This window comes from Rana temporaria, chromosome 3 (genome assembly GCF_905171775.1).
Source record: "Rana temporaria chromosome 3, aRanTem1.1, whole genome shotgun sequence".
NCBI classification, from domain to species: domain Eukaryota; kingdom Metazoa; phylum Chordata; class Amphibia; order Anura; family Ranidae; genus Rana; species Rana temporaria.
Genome location: NC_053491.1, coordinates 227,287,539 through 227,314,929, shown reverse-complemented (window position 1 = coordinate 227,314,929; position 27,391 = coordinate 227,287,539). Strand labels below are relative to the sequence as shown.

The 27,391-nt window shown below is 43.7% G+C and overlaps 1 long non-coding RNA gene across 1 annotated transcript in view; it reads left to right on the top strand.

Moving 5' to 3' along the window:
• The first annotated feature begins 10,984 nt into the window (after nucleotides 1–10,984).
• LOC120932189 overlaps nucleotides 10,985–27,391 on the top strand; it is a 34,201-nt gene continuing 17,794 nt past the window's right edge. The window contains exons 1-2 of the long non-coding RNA XR_005747929.1: nucleotides 10,985–11,215; nucleotides 16,889–16,963. This is a non-coding gene — a long non-coding RNA (uncharacterized LOC120932189). The remainder of the gene's footprint in view (nucleotides 11,216–16,888; nucleotides 16,964–27,391) is intronic.

Genomic DNA, 27,391 nt, shown 5'->3' with positions numbered 1-27,391 from the left:
ATATTTTTTTTTTATTATTATTATTAAAGGGCCCAGGGGTCTCCAGGGCCCCGGATGGCAACCCCCCTTTTTTTTATTTATTTTTTGTAAAAAAATGTTTTTTTTATATATTTTTTATTTTTATATATATAATATATATATATGTATATATATATATATATATATATTATTATTATTATTATTAAAGGGCCCAGGGGTCTCCAGGGCCCCCGGATGGCAACCCACCTTTTTTATTTTTTTATAAAAAAAATTACATTTTTTTTTATATATATATATATATATATTTTTTTATTAAAGGGCTCAGAGGTCCCCAGGGCCCCATGTGGCAACCCCCCCTTTTTTATTTTTTTTATAAATGTTTATTTTTTTATTTTTGTTTATTTTTTTATTTTTTATTAAAAGGCCCAGAGGTTCCCAGGGGCCCAGAGGTCCCCAGGGCCCCCGGGTTTGGCAACCTCCCTTTTTTTATGTATTTTTTATAAATGTTTTTTTTTTTATTATTAAAGGGCCCAGAGGTTTATTTTTTCTTTTTATTAAAAGGCCCAGAGGTCCCCAGGGCCCCGGATGGCTACATATATTTATATATATTTGTTTTCTTCTTTATTTCTTCTTTTTTTTGTAAAGGCCCCCCCCGCTTCTCAATTTGCGGCAGCCCCCACGCTTCTCAATTTCAGGCGGCAGCACCCCCACCCCCCCTAGGTTCTCTGCTTCAGGGGGCCCATGCCTTAAGCTGTGCAAGGGGCCCCAAAATTCCTGATGGCGGCCCTGCGCATACCTCCCAACACGCACGGATTCTGTGGGACTTTCCCGCACAGACAGCTTCTTCCCGCAGTCCCGCAAAAGGGTTAATTTTCCCGCACTGCAAGAGGAGGCAGCACGGAAGCAGGAGGAACCGGAGTGGTGTGTGGAGGACTGTGGCTGCTGAAGGGAAGAAAGCCGAGAGCCGGGCTAATGACAGTCTGTGGCCCCGGCTGTTGGCACAGGTGAGAGGCCCCCCCCCCCCCAACAACTGCAAAATCCCCCCCCGCTCAACAACTTCAATTCGCCCCCCCCCCCCCCGCTCAACAACTTCGATCCCCCCCAATTCTCGGCTCCAGGGGGCCCCTTCAACACTCAAGCCCAGGGGCCCCCACCACCCTAAGTCCTGCCCTGCATATGTGTGACAGGGTTAAACCACACAGAAGAAAGTAGTTCTGCTTTCGCTGTTGAAACGGTATTATCGGCAAGTTAATGAACAGGTTTGTATCAGTTCAGGGTTTATAAAGAGATACAGTGCTGTTTAATGTAATCCCTTGTTTTCAAAAGAGGCCAATTAAACATTGCTTTGTAGAGCTTTGCTGGTCCCCAGTGCCGTGCTTGGGCTTAGGTTATTGTTTTCTAGCATTAGTCCTCAAGGAACCGTAGCAAACCAGGTTTTGAAGACATATGTGCACCAGTGGATCTTTATATCCCAATTCACTTGTGACATTCTGTCAATATGAAGAAAACATTGACGGTGCCTATAATACCTGGAGGACAGTGCCAACCTTTTCTAGATGGCACAGTACACTGTCACGGAAGAGTAGACCTGAAAATCCTAGTGTAGGCATTCATCTGATGTGAATTCTGTTCCATAGTATCACAGGCATGTTGAAGTCATCAGGTTGTCATCAGGTTGTATCTTTGTAATTATATGAAAAACATCTACAGATTCCCAATATTTACCATATATAAATTACATAATTTTATTTCAATTGATATCATGTGTTAGATAATGTTATTAAAGCTGGCCAGATATTGAATTGAGGCTCAATGTAAGTACACGATCTGACCATTTCTTGGCCAGCTTGGGACATAAATATGCATACAAGTATTGGGCAAGCATCCACATCTATACAGTGAAGCCAAAAAATTCCAGCCTGACCAGTTGACCTCTTCCTGAAAATAATCAGCTAGAGGTGTCTAATAAGATCTGAAGGTGCCCATAGACATAGCAATTGTTGCCAGGTTGGATCTAATTCAGATTAAGAGATGACAAAAGATCTGAGGCCCCGTACACACGATCGGTTTTCTCGGCAGAATCCAGCAAGAAACTCGATGGGAGACGTATTCTGCCGAGAAAACAGGTCGTGTGTACACTTTTCGCCGAGAAACCCGTCGGGAAACTCGTCGAGCCAAAAAGAGAGCATGTTCTCTATTTTCTCGTTGGGCAAAGGGAAAATTTGGCTCGACTATTTTTTTGACAGCCGAACAAGGAACTCGACGGGGAAAACGATGTGTTTCGCCCGTCGAGTTTCTCGGTCGTGTGTACGCGGCCTCATGCTAGTTGTATTTAAATATAAATGTAGATTATTTTAAAGTAATATGAGACTACATTTTTGTGTGTATATATATATATATATATATATATATCAGACAAGTTCATCTTTGAACTGCATACCTTCCACAATCTTTTTATCTTCTAGTGTTCACTACCACATATCTTGACTGCAACAGGGATCAATGCCTGTCACATCACATCTACTGAAAACTAAGCATTTATTAGCTGGCATATAGAACATCCTAAGGCTATCTTAGAATTCAATACTTACTATAATAATATGTAAGAAGAACAATGTGTAGAGCAGTGACAGGCAATGACCCATATAAACCAATTAAAAATAGCATATAATACACACCTTACAGGCCTTACTTAAAGCTGACCCCCTCCCCTTTAAAAAAAAAATGGCAGCACTGTAAAAAGAAAAAAAAACAATTTGATAAACAATTGCACATATGTCTTTGGGCCTTTTTGTTTACATTTAGCCATTTTTACACTGCTTCTGGTCCACCTGCTCCCCACTCCTAAGTCGCCATTTTCAAAGACAACATCATTCAACACCAGCTCCTACTTCCTTGTTCCTTGTGCCAGCCCACTGATGATGTTGCATCTCCGTATGCAATATTAACATATTGTGCATGTGCGAGATAAAAGTCATGTGCCCTGTCTCATGCATGCGGCCTACAACATTATATTAATTTGTTTAAAAAAATTAAATCTTCCACAGAGATCCTGCGAGATCTGTTTTTACACCAACAGATGAGTGTAATGTCATGCAACAAATGCGCCATGCGATTTATCTTGTGCATGCACAGTAAAATCTCACAGTATATTAACAAGATGTGTGCGGTCAAGGCTTAATCACCACTGCTTTTGAAGAACCAGCAAAAATCTTTTTTTTTCACGATTGCTAGACGATTTCAAATCTTCATGCATAGCTGAATGCTGATGTGATTTTTTTGTAAAAGGGAGCTTTAAAGTGGTACTAAACAGAGAAGTGTTAATTGCCATAATTCATTCACATACATTTCATACACTATATTGTCAAAAGTTTTGGAACACCTGTCTTTACACACACATGAACTTTAATAGTATCTCATGCCACGTACACACGACTGGTTTTCCTGTCGGAAAAAGTCCAATGAGAGCTTTCGGCTGGGAATCCCGACCATGTGTAAGTTCCATATGACTTTTTCCCACAGAAAAAAATAAGGGAGCAGGATCTCTTTTTTTCCATTCAGGGAAAAATCCTAGCAGGAAAACTGTTCGCCTGTATGCAATTTCAACATGCAAAAAAAACGTGCATGCTCAGAATCAAGTCGACGCGTGCTCGGAAGCATTGAACTTAATTTAGTTTGACCGTGTGTATGCAAGCTTGAGCGGAATCCCGTCGGGAAAACCATCGTTTTTTTCCGACGTGAAAACCGCTCGTGTGTACGTGGCATTAGACCATAGGGTACAATATTGAGTTGGCCCACCCTTTGCAGCTATAACAGCTTTAACTCTTCTGGGAAGGCTGTCCCCAAGATTTAGGAGTGTGTCTATGGGAATGTTAGCATGTCCTGAAGCACATTAACATTTGTGAGATCAGACCTTGCAGTCTCCGCTCTAATTCATCCCAAAGGTATTCTATCGGGTTAAGGTCAGGAGTTTTGACCTCAACCTGATAGAACACCTTTGGATGAATTACAATGAAGACTGCAAGCCAGACATTTTCATCCAACATCAGTGCCTGACCTCACAAATCGTGCCCCTGTAAACACCCCACATATCTTGTGGCAGGCAGGGATCTGGAGGTAACAAGTTGCAGGGGGCGAGAGTTGTGTCGGAAGTCTTGCTGAAGGGGGCGGGGTGTGCATATCACATAATACCTCGCAGCTCCCGGGTCTCACTTGACGATAACAACTAGCAGGGGGGTCAATACCCAATGCATTTGACATCACAGCTTACCTCACGGCTCCTGGCCAGATAGTAAGCAGCAGGGAGCGGAGCGCACATGCGACATCATTGGTTGCAGGGCACCCACGGTCCCAACAACCAATGACTGCTGAGCAGAGGAGTGGGGATGTGGCGCTTTACACTGGCGGCCTGACGGTCAGAACAGGAACGTTGTTAAGTCTGTGTGCGGACCGCAGGCCGCCATTTAGTGATGGCTGCTGTATATCATGCAACTGTATTTTGTTTGTTATTTTTTTAAATGGTCTAAATCAGCCCTCAAAATTTCCACTCGCCTACTAGCATTTGGCGAGTGGATTTAAGCTGGAGGCGAGTGATGACAGGGCTGCATGACCAATCTCCCTCCAATCTGTGCTACACTTAGAGCCCCGATGAGATTGGCGGCCGAAGAGGAAAGGTGCATGCTCGGGAAAAGTAGTCTGGTGAGCCGCGCACAGGCAGAGAAGTACTCAGGTGCTCTCCTTACAATTCTCATTAAGCCATGGGACCTGATAGTATGACCTCTCTGAGCCTGCCCCCCTCCCCCCGGCCCGACCAATGTAGCTGGAGAGCAGAAAGTAATGAGTGAGGTGGAGGATTGCAAAAGTTGCCCTGACATGAGAGCGGCAGCCTTCTAGTTTGTGCCGTTTTCTTCTCTGTGTGCTCTATGTAAGTTTAGCTTGAGCACTGTGAACAGACTGGTCTCAATGTGTGCTGTGCGCTGTCAGTGTGCGCTGTGCTATGGTGTCAATGGCTGTGCAGTTGTGTGGATCTCAGCGCTGGATTGTACTCCCTCCCGCTGTGCTGCAGCTCCTCTCCTCTCTGCCAGCCTGAATAAAAGGGGGAAGTGGGGACATGCAAGCGTGGAGCCGCACACACAGGCTCCTGATGATGAGATGAATGGGAGAGAGAGGATGGATGGGAGTTGCAGAGGAGACAGCAAAAGAATGGGGAAGAGACCCAGTTCTAGTGCCCTTTCCCTCTGGTCTGCCCCCAGTGCCCTGTCCCTCTGGTCTTCCCTCAGTGCCCTGTCCCTCTGGTCTTCCCTCAGTGCCCTGTCCCTCTGGTCTGCCCCCAGTGCCCTGTCCCTCTGGTCTGCCCCCAGTGCCCTGTCCCTCTGGTCTGCCCCCAGTGCCCTGTCCCTCTGGTCTGCCCCCAGTGCCCCGTCCCTCTGGTCTGCCCCAGTGTCCTGTCCCTCTGGTCTGCCCCAGTGTCCTGTCCCTCTGGTCTGCCCCCAGTGTCCTGTCCCTCTGGTCTGCCCCCAGTGCCCTGTCCCTCTGGTCTGCCCCCAGTGCCCTGTCCCATTTTGTTAAAGTTGTTGTTGGCAATATTTAATTTTGTAACTTGATTCTGCATAAAACATTGTCATTCCATGAGATAATCTACAAGGGCGTGTATACGGGTGCAATTAGGCGCAGGGCAGTGTATGAATTAGGTGGGGCAACTGGTGGCGAGTAACTCTTGAGGCCTGGCTAGTGGCTCAGGACTTGAAATTTTGAGCCCTGGTCTAAATATCTTATTCCTGCAGCGCTGTTATGTGGTCACATGATCTTTCCCTGTTCTTTGGTATCTGCACAGAAATATCTTTGGGATCTGGTACAATCTGGTTTCCGCCGAGGCCACGGGACAGAAACTGCACTTCTCAAAATCTGAAGCAGCAGATGACGGAGAATCATGTCTCCTGGTGCTGCTGGTGCTGGACCTCAGCGTAGCTTTCGACACAGTAGACCAAAAAACTCTGCTCACTCATCTCACAGAAGTAGGGATGAGCCGAACAGCCCCCCCCCCCCGTTCGGTTCGCGCCAGAACCTTCAAACAGACCGAACGTTCGCGTGAACATTTAGAACCCCATTGACGTCTATGGGACTCGAACGTTCGAATTCAAAAGTGCTCATTTTAAAGCCTAATATGCAAGTTATTGTCTTAAAACGTCTTTGAGAACCCGGGTCTTGCCCCAGGGAACATGTATCAATGGAAAAAAAGTTTTAAAAACAGTCGTTTTTTTCAGGACTCTTGAAAAAACTACCGTTTTTAAAAGGTTTTTCCATTGATACATGTTCCCTCGGGCAAGACCCGGGTTCTCAAAGACGTTTTCACAGGCATACTATAGACACCCAGCAGGTACAATATTTAAAGGATTTTGTTTTTTTTATTATTATTATTTAAGCATCATTAAAATCACTGCTCCTGAGGAGCAGTGATTTTAATGATGCTTAAATAAAAAAATGAAAAAATGAAAAATTCCTTTAAATATTGTACCTGCTGGGTGTCTATAGTATGCCTGTGAAGTGGCACATGTTTAGAACTGTCCCTGCACAAAATGGGATTACTATAAGAAAAAAGTAATTTAAAACTGCTTGCGGCTTTAATGTAATGTCTGGTCCCTGCAATATGGATGAAAATCATTGCGAAAAATAGCATAGACACAGACAGTACACACACCACGTAGCTTTAGGTGCAAACTACAGAGCACACGGCCAGTACACACCAAGTAGCTTTAGGTGCAAACTACAGAGGACACAGGCAATAAACCACGTAATAATACTGCAGCTAGCACAATCACCTGCCTGCCAGTAAATTAGGAAGAACTGATCTAGCTAAACTATACAGTGTATAAATATATGTACAACACCTGGGATGTATATATATCCTCTACACACTGTAACATTAACTGACTAGTCTGCCTGCCTGCTCTATCTACCTGCAAAAAATGACACTCTCTCTGTCCTCTCTTAACCACCGCAACACACTACACAAGGCCGACCTGCAGGCAGCCTTTTATAGTGTGGGGCGTGTACGAAACCCCCTGAGCCATAATTGGCCAATGCCACCCTGGCACACAGCAGCCAGACTGGTAATGGGAAAAAAAACCTGGGAATCCATCACCCCGTTCCTGAGGTCCCTTCATTGGCTAGCCGTGAAGGATCGGGTTGCATTCAAGACCCTCTGGCTCACTCAAAAATGCACACAAGGAAACGCTCAAATACACGAATAAGAAAAAGGAGGAAATTAAGAGCTTAAAAAGGAACTGAAACAGAGCATGCTCCGTAGAGGATACCAGCTGGTCTACACAATCTCAACATGCAGTGAGGACACAGAGAAGTTGGGAGGGACAGCTGCAGGCAGGACCAACCAGATATATTTCACTCTATGCAAAACAGATGCCTTAGTGGCTTTGTAAGTATGAACATTCTGTTATATAACATTTAATGAGAGTTTTTTTATAGTCTGGGTTTAATGGCACTTTAAGTGAATATGCTTCTGTTGTCCTGTTTTCACCACTGCATTTGCTACATTTTTGGATGAAGGGGGAAACAATATTATAGAATGTTATAAAAATATTCTTCCTCGTCATTAGGGTTGGGCAGCCTATTTGAGTTTTGTGGCCAGCCCATGGCTCCTCCAAAGGACCACATAGTGCATTTTCAACTTTGTTTTTGTGAAAAAGAAGTTAAATAGCAGCGCCAACTATGGTAGCTGAGAAGCTTACACATACTGCAGCAGTAATAATATTGAAAAATAAGCCAAAAAAGCTTATTCATTGGTCCACTTTTTTTACTACGAGCTGGGACTCGCTTTTTAAGCTGACCTTCACCCCGATAAAAAACTTTTTCTATACTGGTTCCACCTTATTAAAAAATTGGAAAATATTTTATCGTTTTCAGAAACGTTCAGTGCCTTTATTTTCTGCAGTACATCACTTCCTGCTTCCTGGCCCTGGAAAGAATTATGTAGGGACCCCCACTGCTTCCATGTCACACATTAGACGAGATTCCCTGCATATGCACACATGAGGAGATTTTCTGCCAGGCCTTTGGAAACTGGTAGAGACCTACATCACATCCCACACATGCGCACACATGCTGCAGGCCTCTACATGGTCCCAAATGCCACAGGCATGCTTCCGCATTTGTAGAAATCCCCTGCATGTGATTAGACGTGCTTAGGTTTTTCTATAGGGCCCTTTTAGATGGCGTTCCAATCAGCGGGTATCTGTGAACTGGTCCTCTGCTAACTTAGAGCAGAATGGAACAGATATCACTATTGTGGCATCCACGTCTATTCATCTTGCAATTGAGAGAACAGAGCTTAAAGTTATTGTAAAGGCAGAAGCATTAAGATAAAAAGCCTTATGTGTGCAGCAGCCACCCTCAGCCCCTCTAATACTTACCTGAGCCCCATCTTGGTCCAGCAATTTCCACGAATGCCTCATTCGGTCGGGACTCCTGTTTGGCTGAGACACAGCAGTAGCAGGATTGGCTCCCACTGCTGTCAATTTAAGCTCAGTTAGCCAATGAGGAGAGAGAGGTGGCAGGGCTGAACCGCAACTCCATGTCTGAATGGATACACAGAGCTGCGGCTTGGAGGCCCCCATAGCAAGCTGCTTGCTGTGGGAGCGCTCAACAGAAGGGAGGGGCCAGGAGCTTAAGCCAGGGACCCGAAAAGAGGAGGATCAGGGCTGCCCTGTGCAAAACCACTGCTCAGAGGAGGTAAAAAAATGTTTTTTTATTTTGAACATCTGATTACCTTGGAAGTAAACAGACGCTCATCTGTTTACATCCACATGCCTAAAAACTGACAGGCAGATCTAATCAGAATTGCTGCCTGAAAGGGGCCTTAAATACTATGGGCCAGATTCAGGTACAGCTGGCGTATCTGTGCGGCGGCGTAACGTATCCGATTTACGTTACACCGCCGCAAGTTTTTCAGGCAAGTGCTTTATTCACAAAGCACTTGCCTGTAAAGTTGCGGCGGCGTAGCGTAAATCACCTGGCGGAATTCAAATTCGGCGGGTAGGGGGCGTGTATCATTTAAATGAAGCGCGTCCCCGCGCGGAATGAACTGCGCATGCACCGTCCCTAAAATATCCCAGTGTGCATTGCTCCAAATGACGTCGCAAGGACGTCATTGGTTTCGACGTGAACGTAAATGACGTCCAGCCCCATTCACGGACGACTTACGCAAACGACGTAACTTTTTAAAATTTCGACGCGGGAACGACGGCCATACTTAACATTGGCTGCGCCTTATATAGCAGGGGCAACTATACGCCGGGAAAAGCCTAACGTAAACATCGTAACTTTACTGCGTCGGCCAGGCGTACGTTCGGGAATTCGCGTATCTAGCTAATTTGCATACTCGACGCGGAAATCGACGGAAGCGCCACCTAGCGGGGAAAAAAATTGCAGTTTAGATCCGACGGCGTAAGAGACTTACGCCTGTCGGATCTAAAGGATATCTATGCGTAACTGATTCTAAGAATCAGTCGCACAGATGCGACGGGCCAGATTAGGACTTACGACGGCGTACATGGCGATGTGTCGTCGTAAGTCCTTTCTGAATCTGGCCCCATGTATTTGTTATGATCTAGACCAGTGTTTCTCAACTCCAGTCCTCAAGGCGCCCCAACAGGTCATGTTTTCAGGCTTTCCATTATTTTGCACAGGTGATTTGATCTGTTTCACTGCCTTAGCAGTTACCACATCCATTTCATCTCAGGGAAATCCTGAAAACATGACCTGTTGGAGTGCCTTGAGGACTGGAGTTGAGAAACACTGATCTAGACCAGCATTTCTCATCTTTTTTTCAGTCAAGGCACCCTTTAAAATTTAATACAATCCTAAGGTACCCGTTTCTGAAATGTAAAAAAACAAAACGTATGCCCCGTACACACAATCGTTTTTCCCATCGGAAAAAGTCAGATGAGAGCCTTTGGTCGGGATTACCAACCATGTATATGCTCCATCTGACTTTTTCCAATGGAAAAACTGCCGGAAAAAGATAGAGAGCAGGTTCTCTATTTTCCCGACGGAAAAAATTCCTAGCGGAAAAAACGTTTGTCTGTATGGAATTCCTACTGAAACAATTCGACGCATGCTCAAAAGCATTGAATTTCTTTTTCTCGCCTCGTCGTAGTGTTGTACGTCACCGAGTTCAGAGAACTTTTGTGTGACCGTTTGTATGCAAGACAAGCTTGAGCGTAATTCCGTCAGAAAAACCATCCAACTTTTTACTGATGGGAAATCCGGTCATGTGTGCGGGAATATGTTTTACATAAGGCAGCAACATCTACATATGTTGGACACCCAACGTCAGAGGTGATTTTTTTTTTTTCAAATACACCTTTGCACACCGGTACTGACTAGTATTCCAATATTTCTCTTCCTCACTTAACTAATGTGACCTCAGTGCTGACAGAGAGGTGGGGCAAACAAGGACATCCTCAGGTGCCCAATGTCCTCCTTATTAACCGATGATGTCATTGGTTGTTAGGACGCCAGCACCTAGAAGGTTGTAATGGTGCACAGCAACAACTTGTGGCTTTGTGTAACCAAAAGGCAGGCTTCATCCACCTGATGGCTTGTATACAATTTTTGTCCAATTTTTAGACACTTTACCAAGGCCCCCCTGAAGAAATCTGAAGGCACCCCAGGCTTCCCGGGCACCTTGTTTGAAAAAGACTGATTTAGACTATTGCTAATCTGCATGTTTTCCAATCAACAGTTGTATCTTTATTTCCACCTATAAAATTTTGATGAATGTGGTACCGACAGATTAAAATTTCATTCAGAGGAATAAATGTTAATCTCTGCTGCCAAATTATAAGTGTGGAATGTATAGCCCATGTTATTATCAGCATGAAACATTAGCTATAGCTCTCGGTCAGCCCAAGGGTTAATCAAGCAATAATCTTCCACAAAGAGCGAGTCATTAGAACAATCATTTGTGAACAGAAAACCTCCTACATGCCTTCACACCGTGCCCCCCCTTCCCTTTTTATCAGCTGTAATTCTATGAAAGGATTCTGGGCTGCAGTCCGAATCCTTTGCGTGGCCTCCTGTAACACAGCGGGGACGCGGGCACCATTACCTGCCCTGTAAAAGCTTCTTCGCAGTTCTACATTACAGCTTTCTGTGAAGTACTATTACAGCAGAGAGACACCCACTGAGAGACAGAAAAGAGACCATTTTACTGGAGAAGGTAAGTCTAAAGTAAAAGGGGGCACAGTGGCAACCCCATAATTCCTGCTGGTTTAGAGGACAGAAAAAAAAGTATGGATCTGGCCAAAGAGAGGGAGAGGGGAAGAGAAGCAATATGAATGGTTGTAGGGACCTCTGCAGTCTGAGAAAGTCATGCACCAGAAAACCTTGAGAGATGGATGTGTTATTCTATTGCATGTCCACATAACATAGTGGAGTAATGTACTCTTTGAGGGATCAATACGGTTATAAATGCTGTATTAATGGAAGGACAAAAAGGGAGAGGGATGAGGAGTGCATTATGGGCATATGTGGCTATCTCACAATTAATGATAGTGTATTAATGGTTATTAATGTCCGTTGACATAAAAGGAATTCACTTATGCAGAGAACTGTAGCTCACCCTGACTTGCCACCTATTTAAAAAAAAAAAAAGACAAAACAATCATGTTTTCACAGCTAAGCTCTTCTTATGCGTTAACCATTTTCTTACTAGTATGGTTCGCATATCTTAATAACATGCACACAAATATTTACTGCAGAAAATACAATCTTTTTTTTCAGTTATATTTTCATTCAAATGTACTGCCTGACCCTCGTCTTTTTTGTGTGCGTGTAATATAGATCCTGTATTCATTTTTCTCATTCCATGGATCAGGAATTAAAACAAATATAGGTGACAAATAAAGTCAGATGGTGAACTCCTAGATCTAAATGCTAATAGAGTGACATTTAGTTTGTTAAAGCACACTATTTATTTTCACTAAATATTGTTTTATATATATATATATATATATATATATATATATATATACACTGTATATATAAAAATGTAGCACTACCCCCGAAGGAGCTGCTGCTACCCCACTGTTCTCTGTGTTGGCTCAGAATCTAGGGTTAATCAAATTTAAAAAACACGGTTGCCAGTCACTGAGTCTTTTCCAAAGGCTTTTTATTCAACCACAACGTTGACGGAACAAGTGGAATGGAGGGAGAGGGAAAGTTTAGGTACCTTTCTGTAGATCAATGAAAACCTTGAGATCCCTGAGACAGGTGCACTCACTGTCGTTGGATCTTGCTCACCCGGACAGGCCTCTGTCACAGACCTGGCAGCCGGAATGATGCAACAGTCAAAAAGTAAAGGTCTCTGCCACAGACCTTATAGTAACAATAGCTGCTGAATGATCCTCTGCCACAGGATCCAATAATACTAATTTTCCTCAGTAAACTTAGTTGCACAGTATGAAAAAGTCCCTTTAAGCCGACCTGGCAATACTGGCAATACTGTGAAGCAGATAGGTCAGGATGCGTCCTCCAACTGAGGTACCAGGCTCCTCTCAAGATACCAGGTTCCAGCTGTGTCCTCTCCAAGACGAGTCCCCTGGGTCCTTCAGTTGACCAGCTTCTTCCCGCAGGACAGAAAGCATAGGATCACCCTCGAGCCAGTAGGCCCCAGATAGCTTCTGGGCCTACCTCCAGTTGTGAACGCTCGGGCCAGCCGGCCTGAGGCAGAAAAGGAACTGTCACATTCCCCGGGTAAAGGTGACCATAAGGCCAGAGAGCGAGGAAAATGGGTCCACTCCTTAAGTACCCTCTCCCAGCATGCCCAGCGGTAAAGAAACTCCCACTAGGTTGGTTCTGAGAAAGAGCACCCAATACACTGACTGGCTGCAACTTCCAACACGGAACCAGAGGGGACAACGACACCTGCTGGTACCCGTGGGAAATACACCCAACTCAGTCAAAGCTGAGCAAAGGCCAATTTAGCCATAAAACACAAATCTGAAATAACTACATTTCAGATAACCCACTAAATTTGAATAATAACGCCTGGTCAACAGGAGCAGGGCACTACACACTCCCCCCCCCCCCCCCACTACAAAAAAGACACTGTCCTCAGTGTTTGGAAAAAACCTGCTCTCAATCCTGAGAGCTGGTACCTGAACCATAAACGTTGCCGTTAGATTTGTAGCGGGTCTTGGGGATGTGGAGGAGGTTTTGGTTAGTTGACTGGAGGGGGCGACTAGGTTGGTAGTGCTTTATTTTGTCGCCGAGGTATTGCGGAGCGTTTCCTTATGTGCATTTGTGAGTGAGGCAGAGGGTCTTAAATGTAACCCTAACCTTCACGGCTAGCCAGTGGAGGGTCCTCAGGGACAGGGTGATTGATTCCCAGAGTTTTTTCCCAGTTACCAGTCTTCCACTGTACCCTGTTGGGCACCAATTGCCTCCAGGGATATACAGTACAGACCAAAAGTTTGGACACACCTTCTCAATCAAAGAGTTTTCTTTATTTTCATGACTATGAAAATTGTAGATTCACACCGAAGGCATCAAAACTATGAATTAACACATGTAGAATTATACATAACAAAAAAGTATGAAACAACTGAAAATATATTTCATATTCTAGGTTCTTCAAAGTAGCCACCTTTTGCAGCAGACACATCTCTAGAACTGTTAAGAGGAGACTGTGTGAATCAGGCCTTCATGGTAGAATATCTGCTAGGAAACCACTGCTAAAGAAAGGCAACAAGCAGAAGAGACTTGTTTGGGCTAAAGAACACAAGGAATGGACATTAGACCAGTGGAAATCTGTGCTTTGGTCTGATGAGTTCAAACTTGAGATCTCCAACACGGGTCTTTGTGCGACGCAGAAAAGGTGAATGGATGGACTCTACATGCCTGGTTCCCACCGTGAAGCATAGGGGAGGAGGTGTGATGGTGTGGGGGTGCTTTGCTGGTGACACTGTTGGGGATTTAATCAAAATTGAAGGCATACTGAACCAGCATGGCTACCACAGCTTCTTGCAGCGGCATGCTATTCCATCCGGTTTGCGTTTAGTTGGACCATCATTTATTTTTCAACAGGACAATGACCCCAAACACACCTCCAGGCTGTGTAAGGGCTATTTGACCAAGAAGGAGAGTGATGGGGTGCTGCGCCAGGTGACTACCTCTTGAAGCTCATCAAGAGAATGCCAAGAGTGTGCCAAACAGTAATCAAAGCAAAAGGTGGCTACTTTGAAGAACCTAGAATATAAAATCTATTTTCAGTTGTTTCACACTTTTTTGTTATGTATAATTCCACATGTGTTAATTCATAGTTTTGATGCCTTCAGTGTGAATCTACAATTTTCATAGTCATGAAAATAAAGGAAACTCTTTGAATGAGAAGGTGTGTCCAAACTTTTGGTCTGTACTGTACGTGTCATCAATCCCTGGAGTCAATGGGCATCCTCCACTTCAATGAGTGCGCCGTGCTTTGTACGCACTGCGCATGATCGGGAGGTGAATGCGGAGTAGCCATCAGCACTGTTTCCCTGGAAGAAGCTACTAGTGGTCTTCAAAAAAAAACTGACTGGAACTCCGCTTTAATCAGGAACCAATGGTTATTCAATATATGTCTAATGCCATAGCGTTTCAAATGAATGTTTCTTTATGATAACTATTTCTCTCCATATGTGTTCTTACATGATGGATTAAATGTACTCTCTTACTTGCCTTTATATATGGCCTTCTAGTATTATTACAAACATCAGAATCTGGTGCAGCTGTACATGGTAGCCATTCAGCGTCTAACTTCATTTTGATCAATTGAGCTTTAACAATAACACCTGGCAGCTGATTGGTTTTGTATGCAGAGCTGCAACAGATTTTGCACCATGCAGTTTTAGTAAATAACCCCCACTGTGTTAATGAACAAATAACGTTTGTATTTTTATAGTCTTCTGCTGATTTGTGCAATTTCTTGGAATTGTAAAACATTAGCCAATAGGCATTTCCTTAACAAGGAATTTTGGACGGCTACTTACCTTTACAATCTAAAGCCCCGTACACACGGTCGGACTTTTGCCCAACCAACTTCAAAATCCGGAACTTTTCGCATTTGTCCCACCGTGTGTACGTTCCATCGGACCAACTTTTTTGGCTTTCATCGGACAAAAAGTTGGGTCTGCGAACGGACCAACTTTACGTCAACAAAAGTTCGATGGTGAAAAGTCCGACCGTGTGTACAGCAAACAATCGGACTTTTGGACAAAGTACAAATGCGCATGCTCAGAAGTAAAGAGCAGCCGGAAGCCTTCTGTCTAGTAAAACTAGCGTTCGTATTTGAAAAAGCACATTCGTGACGCGGCAAGTTTAGAAATCTAAAAAAGCACTCACACGAAACGTCAACTAACTATAGAGTAGCTGAAGGAATGCAATGGGTGACGTCGGAGGAATTGAACTTCCTCTTTTAAACGCTCAGCAGTACGTTGAAACGTCACTACGTTCGTGTTGGTTGCCGAAAAAGTCCAAGTGTGTGTATGCTATGGGTGTGATCGGACAAATCAATTAGGACAAAAATCCAAGGGAAATTTTGTTGGATGTCCGACTGTGTGTACGAGCCTTAAGATGCCATTGGTTTTTTAGCAAAAACTCAATGGGGCAGATCCACAAAAGGATTACGCCGGCGTATCTATTGATACGCCGTCGTATCTTTGTTTTGTATTCACAAAACAAGATACGACGGCATCTGGGATCGATCCGACAGGCTACGTTAAGACGTACGCCTGTCGGATCTTAGTACTAAGGTACGCCGTCGGATCTTAGATGCAATTTTTCGGCGGCCGCTAGGTGGCGTTTCCGTCGAAATCTGCGTCGAGTATGCAAATTAGCTATTTACGGCGATCCGTGAACGTACATCCGGCCTGCGCATTTTTTTACGTCGTTTGCGTTCGGCTTTTTCCGGCGTATAGTTAAAGCTGCTATATGGTGGCGTACTCAATGTTAAGAATGGCCGTCGTTCCCGCGTACAATTTTGAATTTTTACGTTGTTTGCGTAAGTCGTTCGCGAATAGGAATTTGCGTAGAATGACGTCACCGTCGTAAGCATTGGCTTCTTCCGGGCCAAATTTTGAGCATGCGCACTGGGATACCCCCAGGGACGGCGCATGCGCAGTTTAAAAAAAAGTTGTTTATTTCGGGTCACGACGTATTTACATAAAACACGCCCCCATTACATCCATTTGAATTCCGCGCCCTTGCGCCGCCAGAGATACACTACGCTACACTACACTAGTTACGGCGCAAATTCTTTGTGGATTCAAAATAAAATAAATAAGTTACGGCGGCGTAGTGTATCTTAGATTCGCTGCGCCCGGCGTACAGATGCGCCGCTGTACGAGGATCTGCCCCAATAAGTTTATCTAGTGTTGATGGTACACACCCATGTTGCTTAATTGTAATTAACTGTAAATTATTTAAATTATGGTTTGAAATTTTTATAAATGCAGAAGTAGGTCCTAACTAACTGGCCAAAATATCCATATGTCATCTATGTACCCATTCCAGGCTAAAATGTGTCACAGGAACATAGATGCCTCCTCTGTTGCATTAGGCAATCCATCCAATATTACTATGTACAGGCTGGCTATGAATGCAGCATCATTTGTGCCTATGAGACATCCCTGAACTTTATTGAAGTGGGAGGACCCAAGCATGAATGTGTCATGAAGTTGGCAAAAAACAGCAACTGCAGTCCTAGGTTGTATCAGCTTTATTTTCAGTATTCTAAGTCACTGACCTTAAACAGTGACTCGGAAGTACTAAAGCCATAGGGTCAGTATACTGCCAGGAAACTAGATTTGCAAAAAAATATCAGTGATTAAAGTCTACATAGTTCTCAGTTCAGATTTCCCATCATAAAATCAAAAGCTAGACTATATATTGGATGTCATTCCACAAGAGGAAGCCACATGTAATAGAGGTAAAGGTAAATGTTACATCAATATGTGAGGTTTACATCATTCAGACATGTTTATTGTTCTGCATCTGTTGGCTTGCCTTTGACTAATGTTGTTTACTACTTGCTGCAGTAAGCTTTGTAAAGAGCATTACCCAACTTATGGAACATAATATTTAAAGCGTATCCGTTATAAAAAAATATATAGTTGTCACCGAATGCAGGTTAAAAAAGTTAAAGGGTTTGTAAAGGAATTTTTTTTTATCTTAATAGCTTCCTTTACCTCAATGCAGTGCTGTTTTCATGTCCTCATTGTTTGTTTTTGCTCTCAAGTTGCTGTAATTCTTCTCTGATCTCCACACTTCCTGGTTGTCTGTTTCCTAATGACCACAGTGCTGGGAGCTTTCTATCTGTGGTCACTAACTTCAAGGAGGTGTGATTACTGTGTGTCTAGTTTCTAGTTTCGTTTTTCAAACCATCACTGCTCTATGGCTCTGTATGCTCTGTACAGCAGAGAGGCAGCAAACAACATGCAAAAACGAAACTAGAAACTACAGGTACATTATATGTAAGATTTTTATCTATTTTTAATCGTTTTTAAAAGGAATCAGTTAACTATTATGTCTCTATACCCTGTAAACAGTAATTTCAGCAAAAAAAAAACATGTTTTATTTACAACTCCTTTAATCCCCAAAGAAGCATACAACACTGATTCTAAAAGAACAAAGGGCCTGATCCTCAAAAGGGATACGCCGGCGTATCTACTGATACACCGTCGTATCCCTGTTTCTATCTATGGAACTGATCCACAGAATCAGTTTCTCATAGATAGGCAGAAGATCCGACATGTGTAAGGGACTTACACTGTCGGATCTTAGGATGCAGTACCGCAGCCGCCGCTGGGGGCATTTCTCATCGAAATGCCGCTTCGGGTATGCAAATTAGCACTTACGGAGATCCACGAAGCTTTTACGCTTCGTTTTTTCTCCGTAAGTATTAGTTTGCTGTCGCAAAATTAGGGCTACTTTTACAAGGCCTAAACTGTTTACACCTTGTAAAAGTAGACCCTTCTACCCCGCGTCGCCTTCTTTTTTTTTTTTTTTTCAGCCGCAACTCGTTTTTTTTTTACGCCCGTCACGATTCTCAAAACCCGGCGCAACGTAAAACCGTGCAAAGCACGTCGGGAAAATGACGTCGGGAGCATGCGCAGTACGGACGGATTTAAGTTACACCGCTCAAAATTTCTAGGTAAGTGCTTTGTGGATCGAGCACTTAGGTAGAGATTTTGCGGCGGTGTAACTTAAACGGGAAAAAATACGTTGCGCCGGGTTTTTGTGGATTAGGCCCAAAATGCACAAGATGGTTTAAAGTTTAAATTTTGTTGGAAAAAAAAAACATTCCCCTCTGGGTGATCTATTTACATTGCAAGGATTATAACAACCTTTGTTGCAGATTCCTACCTTTTGTTATTCTGAAGAAATCCATGTGTGTTTGTCTGTGCCTCTGGTCTTAGTGGGTCTAATGGGAATGGTTTCATAATTATCAGTCAGCTGTGGCAGCTGCAGAGCACTAATGAGGAAATCTGCTGGGCCTGCATCCCTTTAGACGTGTTCCTACAGAGAGTTCCTCACCAAAAATTACAATTTTGTTGCAGGGGATGCCTGAAATCTGACTTGTATCTTGGGCAGACTTCTGGTAAAATTGGTGAGTCAATCACACAAGCAGAAAATGATGTGTCTGGTGGGTGGTCAGTACACATTCTGTGTTTTTGGTGTCATATGAAATGCTGGATAGCTTTCTATGTAGTCCCATGGACATTCCTTCTGTATACCTTGTCTCTGCTGAATGTTAAACTCTTTGCTCCTCCCATGAACTTCCTATTTAAGCCATATCATTTTCATTTCCTTTTGTCCAAATTATTGTGCTCTCTCCAGTCAATATCATGCCCCTTGTGTTCCTGCTACTGTCCTTATCTTTGCTAGCACTCATTGACGATCTTTGGCTTGTTCATTAACTATACTTCTGCCTAATCCCAGTCAGTTACTACTCTTTCCTGACCTTTTGGCTTGTACGCTTTTGCTTGTTCCCTATATGCTTCATCTGCTACCTTATTCCTGCTTGCTCTCTTCCTGGAGATCGATCAGGAGGGCCGTGATCTGGCATTAGCTTGCAGAAAAATGCATCTCCCCTTTTCAGGAGCTCTGATGAAGATCGGCTAGTGCTTACATCCCATGCCTTGGGTAAGCCGGTGTTGTCCGCTAGGGCAGTGGTCCCCAACCTTTTTGACACTGGGGACTGGCTGCATGAAAGAAAATTATGCCAAGGCCCGCGGGGGGGTAAGCAATATTTTGCGGACGAATTGTTGAGGCAATGACTGGTGTTTGCACTTCGATCATCCCAGCACCATGGTTGTTATGGTGTCAGGATGATTAAAGCGCATAATTTCCATTATTACATTGTAATAAAAATAAAAAAATAGTTCAACTCACCATAAAGCAGAATCAGTGGGAGCCCCGAGTGTGTCACTTGCTACCGTCGCCTGCCACCAGATGCAGCATGTCTTTGGCCACCATTGCCTGCTTCCAAATTCAGCTTGCCACCGTCGCCTGCCAACAGATGCAGATTGTCACTTGCCACCGTTGCCTGCCAACAGATGCGGCTTGTCACTTTCCAACAGATGCAGCTTGTCACTTGCCAGGTGCGGCTTGTCACTTGCCAGGTGCAGCTTGTCACTTGCCAGGTACAGCTTGTCACTTGCCAGGTACAGCTTGTCACTTGCCAGGTACAGCTTGTCACTTGCCAGGTGCGGCTTGTCACTTGCCAGGTGCGGCTTGTCACTTGCCAGGTGCAGCTTGTCACTTGCCAGGTGCAGCTTGTCACTTGCCAGGTGCAGCTTGTCACTTGCCAGGTGCGGCTTGTCACTTGCCAGATGCGGTTTGTCACTTGCCAGGTGCGGTTTGTCACATGCCGTGTGCAGTTTGTCACTTGCCAGGTGTGGTTTTTCACATGCCAGGTGCAGTTTGTCACATGCCAGGTGCAGTTTGTCACTTTTCCAGGTGCAACTTGTCACTTACCAGTGAGGATGGAATCGCTGAAACTCAGTGTAGTGTTCGCGGCCGGCTGTAAGGACTGGACGGTGGTGATGCGGGGCGGGCGGTGAAAGTTTACGTCATCTCTCTGCTCGCACGCAGCACCTCAGACAATGTTGTGTTTGTGGCCGGCTGTGAGGGCGGAACAGCTGTGATGCGTGGCGGGCGGCGAGAGATAATGTCATCTCTCTGCTTGCCCACCACTGCCGAACCCCTGAAAGTGCAGCCTTGTCGGCAGCCCGGCTGCAAACAGGCTACGGCCCGGCGGTGGGCCGCGGCCCGGGGGTTGTGGACGCCTGCGCTAGGGCATCTGCTTGTGTATTTATCCAGCTGATTACTGCATGAGCCCCTCTACTGTTACAGCCAATTGCCCCCGATCCTAACTACAGGTCATGACACTTGCAATATAGAGGGTGACCCACTGCAAGGGTAATGTTTTTTTCCAACCCCAAGTTCAGCATTAAGAGTTCAGCATCACCAGCCAGCCACCAAAAAAGTAAGACCCCCATCTGTTTAACCTTTTTAGCCTTATGTTTTCTAATTACAACACAATCTGGCATTCACACTCTGCATTTTGCATTTGTTACATTTTTGGTTACTGTGTGTGTGTTTGCATCACAATAACTGTCTCTATCTCTTTTAACCACTTCCGTACCGTAGAACATCATATGACATCCTGGACTTCAGTGGACGATATCTGAATGATGCTTGCAGCTACATGCATCATTTGGATATGTTTTTTTTCAGGCGGCACACCATAAAAATGATCATAGCAGCGGATCCGCCGATTGATCGATCTTACAGGCGGCGGGAGGGGACATCTTCTCTATGACTGTCGGAGGCCCGGGCGCGGCGTTATGACGTCACGCCCAGGTACCCAGACGTAAACAAAGCCGCAATGCATGCTGACAGCATGAGATCAGTAAAAAAAATTCCCAATCTCATGCTTTCCAGCCTGGAGGAGAGATGTGAGGTCTTATTGACCCCGCATCTCTCCATAAAGAGGACCTGTCACACACTATTCCTATTACAAGGGATGTTTACATTCCTTTTAATAGGAATAAAAGTGATAAAAAAATGTAAAAAAAGTGTAAAAATTCAAAAAATTAAGTTAAATAAAAATATATATATATACATGTTTTTTAAAATGCCCCTGTCCCCAGTAGCTCGCGCTCAGAAGCGAACGCAAGTCCTGCCCACATATGTAAACACCGTTCAAACCACACATGTGAGGTATCGCCGCGTGCGTTTGAAATAATTCTAGCACTAGACCTCCTCTATAACTCTAAACTGGTAACCTGTAAAAAAAATTGAAGCGTCGCCTTTGAAGATTTTTATGTACCAGTTTGGCGCTATTCCATGAGTGTGCGCAATTTTAAAGCATGACCAGTTAGGTATTTGGGCTAACTTTAATGTTTTGTTATTTTTTAATTCATGAAACCGTTTTTTCCCCAAAAAAAGGCATTTGAAAAATGATTGCGCAAATACTGTGCAAGATAAAAAAGTTGCAATGACCGCCACTTTATTCCCTAGGGTGTCTGCTAAAAAAATATATATAATGTTTGGGGGTTCTGAGTAATTTTCTAGCAAAAAAATTATGATTTTTACATGAAGGAGAGAAGTGCCAGAATAGGCGTGGTATGGAAGTAGTTTGCATAATTTCAATAAGGATAACATAGATTATCACACCAAAAAAGCTTTGGACTGTCTGTCTGAGCATACAGTGTTTTGTACCATATAAATGTATGCAGTGCTTGTGGCCCTCCTTGACTCTAATAGGGCTTAGTTATTAAAATAAGCAGTTTACTGCCACTACTGTGCAATTATGAATGCATGGAATACACATTATTGCACTATTAGAATGGGAAAGTTCACCCTGTAGCAATCACTCTGTCTAGAAAGAAGTGTTTATAGTAGTTTGGGTAAAATATCCTTCATTAGAAGCCAGACTAATAGTTAGATTTCACCTGGAAAAGGGTGTGTGTGTGCGGGGGGGGGGGGGGCAGTATATTGAATAAACATATATGAAACAAAGATACAAACAAAGGCAGTTCTGTAACCATGAATACATCATTGAACATATATTTTTATGCAAGCATACTTCAATTAAACTGGTATCAGCTTTTCGCAGTCCCCTGTAGAACGGAGCCTGGACTGAAGGAGGCAGAAGCAGCATAAGCAGACAGTTACAGTAACTATACTGTGAGAACTCATGTGAGAACGAGTGATATGCTAATAGGAGGAGAGAGTTGGGTGACAGAGCATTCAGCTCATCAGTCTGCAACTTTTCCTTTCACTGTCCAGTCACAGGTTGGGAGAGGGACAAAACCTGTAAGTGTTACTTAAAGCGGAGTTCCACCCAGAAATGTAACTTCTGCTGATCCGGTTTCTGCCCTCCTCCGGTGTCACATTTGACACCTTTCACACCTTTCAGGGGGGAGCAGATACCTGTCAAATACAGGTATTCGCTCCCACTTCCGGCAAAAGAGCGCCACAGATTTTGCGGTGAACTACACCATGTCCGGCCCTTCCTCCTTCCCCCTGCTGCCTTCTGGGAGACACACAGAAGACAGCAGGGAGCATTCAGAATGCACAGCGCAGTAGGAAACAGGCTGCGAAGCCCCAAGGCTTCACTTCCTGTTTCCCTTACTGAAGATGCTGGCACCTGCACCCGGAGCCGAGGGACAGGTCGGCTTCGGGTGAGGACATCGCAAGCGCCCTGGACAGGTAAGTAAGTCATCAGCTGCATTATTTGTACAGTAGCTGCTGCCTTCGAATTATTTATTTTTTGCAGGCGGAACTCCGCTTTAAGTGCAGCAGAGAATAATCATGTAGTTTGCCCCTACAGACAAAGCAGAACTGTGTAACTCTCAGGACAGAATAGACATACTGTGAATACAAATGCGTTGTCAGGTAAAACAGTTCATAATGGCCTTGAGTTCTTCTTTAAAGACAGACCCACTCTGGAATAAAAACAGTGGGTTAAAATAATGGCAATTCTCGCCATATAATAGGGGTATTATAGCATGAGGAATAAAGGGATTTAGAAGCCTGATGGCCCCATGTCAGAGGATAACATCACTGTCTCAGGCACACAGACAGCTCACTCGCTAAAGCCAAGACGTAGATAGATACAGAGGTAGCCCAGCGGAACCTCATCGCCACGTTCCCGTAGATGAATGTTTTTGTCTAGCTTTCCTTGCTGCAGAGATATAAATCAGAGCAGCGATCCAGCTACGCCGCTTCTGAAGAAAACAACCGTCTCATAGAGTATGTACTTGTGTAAAGGGGAAGGAGGTTATATGCAAATAATCTTTATAACACTCCTCTTGTACATGGCAGTGTTACAAGTGTAATAAATCCACAACCGAGATGCTGGCAGACTGCTATTTCTCATATGTACACATTGGCTTATTTAATAAGGAAGTGCAAAGAGCGATGATGATGTGTAAAGGGTCGCTGCGTCCATGTAGTGCAATTATAAAAAATACAAGCGATGGTTGTTTGCTATGGTTGCATTTTAATGCAACGTACATTTGCATAACCTTGTGGTATGAACGAGGCACATAGAAAACCATTGTGCCCTTGCAATGACCCACGTTGATCCATTACGGGAAAATGCAGGTCACTGCACATGACGTGAATGAACCCTATAAAGTTACTGCACCTATTGCATTATACAGTAAATAACCCATTGCAACCTGATTTCCCTTTTGGGTCCAGAGCAGACAAGAAAAGATGATTTCTGATTTTGTTCCTCTGAGTTAACAGACTGACTCTGCACAATGCTTTTTCCTAATTAAATAACCTAAAATAGAGATTTGTGTGATTAGGGGTATGCAAATAAAAGTAAGGCCTCTTCTATTTCTATACACATGTATGTATCTATACACAGTCTTTAGCTTTCGTTCATTGCTCTGGAATTTGGGAGCTCGGTCTGTGAATATTAAACAGCTGTAATTATTAGCAACGCTAATATATGTGAGTCTGAGTCAGCTGGGTGCTGCAGTGTCAGGAGCAGAGAGGGGAACAGATGCAATGTGCTAAAATTCTCCACATTCGTTAATTGTGAAATGGAGAGAAAAAAATATTGAAGATAGGAAAAAATTCTGGAAGGTTGTAGATCTGTGACGGGATCCTTCTTCCTAAACTGACTTCAGGCACGTTTTCCTTATAGCTGCCTCTTTTTTGGATAGTAATACATGACTGCCTCCACTGGCCATTGCAGCATTAAATACAATTTTACAAACTGACCTGACTTTCACCGGGAACAATAGCCATGTCCAGATATGCAAAGTTCATACTTTTTCCAGTTACTAAAGCGGGGTATAGTAATAGTAGAGACAATGGGCAGCGGGGGTCCAGGGCTGTGAGAGATCACAGACCTATTTCATTGAGATTTATGGGTATAAAATGTAAGTTAAAGAACATAAGGACGGGGTGTAAAACTAAATCCCTTTCTTATTATTTGTTTACAATTACTTGATCAGTGAAATGTTTTGCAAATCAGTTGGTTCAATAGGTGAATTAACAAATGTGATTGTTTCACCAAACAATACAAAACCCTGGGACTTTTCAGGTACCGGTACACAATATTTAAATATAGAAATGTCAAATTTTTGGTCCCCAAACCAAAAAGACAGGGGGCATGGGCAATAGGACTATCACTGTACAGTTAACCAATTAGAATCACATGTGAAAACACATATATAAAGAAAATTAAATAAAGTTTTTATTAATACAAAATCAATAAACCATACAAAATCATGAACAATTTAAAAGCATAGTGACAACCATACTGATCACCAATATAATAGTCCCCAGAGGGGGGAGATCGCAGTGGGATTGAGGGTCACGTGAAACATCTCAACTACAGTAGTTTTGCGATCTTGCCACTTCGTCAGGAGAGTATCTGCAATTTGAATAACAATTATTTAATGGCTATACAATTAACAAAATAAAGATACAGTCATGCATAACAATGATAGACATATATATACTTGGGGATGGGCAAGGCTGCTTACCTAAAAACCTGCCGGGACTAAGCACTGGGTGTAACCAAAATGGTCCCCCGCCAAAACAATATGAAACCCTGGGACTTTTTAAGGTACCGGTACACAATACTTAAAGCGGAATTCCAGGCTTTTTTTGTTCAAAAACAAAGTTTAGCTGCTGACCTTTAATAGACACTTACCTGTCCTACGGTCCAGCGATGTGGCCGCCAGGAGCGTTGCTCCTCTCCCCCTCCTCTCCACCGGCGCCTTCATAGCCACTGTGGGCACCCGGCCGTGACAGCTTTCAGCTTCACGGCCGGGCACTCACTGTGCATGTGCGAGTCGCGATGTACTCTCCCAGTGAACAGGCAATCTTCTGGGACCTGTCACATGTCCCAGAAGATTGCCGAGAGGGAAGGGCACCTAGGGTGAGAGGAGGAGTCGCCTAGACGGCCCGTAGGTGGAAGGACGAAGTGGGACAGGAAGTCCCTTTCAAAACGAAGCACCCACTCCCCCCCCAAAAAAATAAGGGTGTTGATCGAGCAAAAATCTACCAAAAGGTTGGTTCAACCAAAGTCGAACAGTACTGTGCCCATTGGTCCCTGCTGAACCAACCAAATTTTGATCTATGTATTGCAGCTTAAGTTCACCTTTAATTTTTTTCTGAAAAGGTGAACTTACACTTTATGGCAGCCAACACAGTGTAGTATATATATTGTGGAGCCTTTGGTTATACTGTACAATGCACAGGGGTGCCATTCACAATGAATCAACACGTTGCCAAGCTTTTTGATAATGCACGTTAATGAATGTGTTTTAGCGCACCTTGTTACAAAACTCAAGTGGGAACTGACCCTCATTAAGGACCAGAGAACCTTGTACCATATTTTCCATGTTTCCTATGTGGCTTCTGGTATACTTCAAATGGGATTTGATATGGGATCTTCCAGCAATGGTCTCTTTCGGTTCATTTATTTTAAAAACACTTTTGCTTTTAAAAAGACACATAAAACATGAAAACATAATTGCACTAGAGCATTATTAAAGGTTTCAGATTATATATTTGTAGCGCTACCCCCAATGTATCCTCTTTTCGAAATTTGGGTTCTCTTTTCTGCACCTCGACTCCAAGAACACCTTCAGCCTCTCTGACACACCTGGTTGAATGAAAGTTATTGCAAGCACTTATAAAAATACGAGTATAGATACCCTTAGCTGTGAATTAGCACCAGGAAATAGTCACACGGCTATCTAGTGGTAAATTAACTCAATGTATTGGTGTGGGTTATAATAAATGATGGACGAGCAATAAACACATAGAAGGCAGGTTCAGACAGTCCGCGAGACAGGTGTTTCTTAACTCCAGTCCTCAAGTCGCCCCAACAGATCATGTTTTTAGGATTCCCCATAGATGAAACAGCTGTGGTGTTTACTAAGGCATTGAAACTTATCAAATCACCTGTGCAAAATATTGTAAAGCCTTAAAAGATGACCTGTTGGGGCGCCTTGAGGTCTGGAGTTGAGAAACACTGCACTAAACAGTATAATCACTATGCCAAGAGAACTTAGAATAGAGTTCTGTACCACTAGACTGGAATCAACACATACATCAGCAAAGTGAGAGATAAATGGTGCATATAAGCATCAACTGTAAAATGTACAGTATAATAATACGATAACTACCAGCACTCTAGCAGAATTGCTAGAATATGTTGCAACATCTGCTGAGAGGTTACCGCTTAATATAAGCAATAGGTAAAGGTCTCTGTGTAGCAGATGTACAAATGCAGTCTTTAGCCCTAACTCTTCACCTGGCTAGTGTTAGGGCCTAGTTGTACCATTGGTGCACATGAAAATAGTCCCAGTCAAGCATGCAGGCAGTAATAAGGTTACTAAATGATTGTATGATCAGTATCTAAATAATTAATCTCTAGCAACAAATCATAAATCCTCAGCAGTAGCTCAAGAGCCCCAGCGATATTGAAGCTCCGTACACAGGTGACTCTGGCTGTTAGCACACCTGGACTTATGCAGAAGTTGTGGTGCACACTGGACAGCAATGTGCTCTCTACGGGCTCCCACATGACAAGAGAAAACTACGTCTTGTACAGTCTAATAAAATGCAGCTCTTTCTCCTCCTCCTGGCAATATCTCTCTGGAAAATGTAGCTCAAAAGCTTGATTACAGTAGAGTCTCTCTACTATGGACTAAAATTCCCACAATGCAGTGCTGCCTGACTCAGTCTATTGAACTCTTCTTGCTCAGCAGCTCCCTCCTCCTGCTAATATAGCTGTTAACTAGTTGAGCACCACAGGGTAGCAGCTACAGAGAAAAGCTACAGCCAGTGGTTCATTTTACTCTCCATTCT